The sequence below is a fragment of the Cebus imitator genome, unplaced genomic scaffold, assembly GCF_001604975.1.
Source record: "Cebus imitator isolate Cc_AM_T3 unplaced genomic scaffold, Cebus_imitator-1.0 Scaffold445, whole genome shotgun sequence".
Taxonomy (NCBI): domain Eukaryota; kingdom Metazoa; phylum Chordata; class Mammalia; order Primates; family Cebidae; genus Cebus; species Cebus imitator.
This window is the reverse complement of record NW_016107760.1, coordinates 35463-37260: the sequence shown is the minus strand read 5'-3', so window position 1 is coordinate 37260 and position 1798 is coordinate 35463. Positions and strand designations below refer to the sequence as shown.

Sequence of the window (1798 nt, the reverse complement as noted above, 5' to 3'; positions counted from 1 at the left end):
ACGAAAAACAATTTAGCTGAAAGCTGAGTCATGCAAGAAGCTGCCTCTCTTTTTGTTCCTAAGCGGACAGCTACACAGAAAAGATTAAATATCTCCACCTATAGCTACTCTGTTTACCTTATCTTATGTAAAGTGCTGTTTACTGAGTAGGAGATGAATACATAATTGATTCTTCCCCTACCTGCTCTTTTTCTCTCACAACATGTGGATTCAATAATGTGACCATACCTTCCCTCTCTTCCCTCAAGCTTGCATTTCTCCTTTATTATATATTACTATTGTTATTTTTTGAGATGGAGTCTCGTTCTTGTTGCCCAGGCTGGAGTGCAATGGCGCGATCTCAGCTCACTGCAACCTCTGCCTCCTGGATTCAAGTGATTCTCCTACCTCAGCCTCCTGAGTAGCTGGGATTACAGGTGTCCACCACCATGCCCAGCTAATTTTTGCCTTTTTAGTAGAGACGGGGTTTCACCATGTTGGCCAGGCTGGTCTCCAACTCCTGACCCCAGGTTATCCACCCTCCTTGGCCTCCCAAAGTGCTGGGATTATAAGCGTGAGCCACTGCACCTGGCTTTGCACTTCCCCTTTAAATACTGAAGCCTGGCCAGGCGAGGTGGGTTATGCCTGTAATCCCAGCACTTTGGGAGGCTGGGGCAGGAGGATTGCTTGAGCCCAGGAGGTCGAGACCAGCCTGTGCAACAGAGCAAGACTTTGTCTCTACAAATAATTTAAAAATTGGCCAGGTGTGGTGGTGGCACCTAGGGTCCCAGCTACCTGGGAGGCTGAGGTGGGAGGATCACTTGACCCCAGGCAGTTGAGGCTGTGGTGAGCTATGACTGTGCCATTGCATTTCAGCCTGGGTGACAGAGTGAGATCCTGTCTCTAGATAAATAAATAAATACTGAAACCCTCAAAGTTATCTTTGGAGAAAGGCAGAGACCTGCCTCCCAGACACGTCCTTAATTTTGGCAAAATAAACTGCTAAATTGAGACCTGTTTCAGATACTTTTTGGTTTGCAAAGCAATCAAGTAAGCAAGGGAAGTCCTAACCTCCGAATCTGGAAATGCAAAAGTAAAAGCTCAGCCAATGAAGTCAGACAGCTTTGGGTTTGAGTTTGGGACAGTACTTGCTGTGCCTCAGTCTGTTCAACTGTAATATGCAAATACCAATACCTACCTCATAATGCTATTGTGAGGCGTAAATGACTTCACACACTGAAGGCTTAACACAGTGACTGGCATATCTAGGGATGCTGGATACATACCAGCTGTGAGGCTTATCACCACTGTTCCTGGCATGGCCCTGCAAGCTCATAGTCTGCTGAAAAGAAACTAGGTATAGCTACTACGGCTTGGTCCTATGATTGCGGTCAGGCAATTGCTGTGATTGGCTCTCCCCTTCCTCCCTCACCCCCTCCCATCTTGCCCTCTGTTATTAACATAAGCAGTAAAAAACATGTAGGCTCTGCTTCCCATTGGTTGAAATTGGTGTTTCCTTGGCAGCACTTGCAAACATTCCATCTGGCAATCTGAGAGAAGCTACTGAGAGAATCCTTGGGAGACATCCCCAGCTACCTACCACTGCTCCGGTTCCAAGCAAAGAAGATCTGCTTACTCCGGTACTGGCGTTTATCAGGGGTGGGGGAGTCCACAGAAAGGACTTGCAGTAGTTCTCCGTATTCATCACCCAGACCCCTAACGTCCATTCCCCTGTCTCTCCCCACCCACTCTGCCTATCTGCCCTGTGAGAAGGGGAGGTGAGGGGAGGGAAGGGGAGAGGATGGGACGGGAGGGAAGG

The 1798-nt window shown here is 48.1% G+C and overlaps 1 protein-coding gene across 1 annotated transcript in view; it reads left to right on the top strand.

The window, feature by feature from the left end:
* The first annotated feature begins 1452 nt into the window (after positions 1–1452).
* The window catches only part of AKAP14 (A-kinase anchoring protein 14), a 21852-nt gene continuing 21506 nt past the window's right edge, over positions 1453–1798 (top strand). The window contains exon 1 of the mRNA XM_017511237.2: positions 1453–1619. The gene's annotated coding sequence lies outside the window, so the exon portion shown is untranslated. The remainder of the gene's footprint in view (positions 1620–1798) is intronic.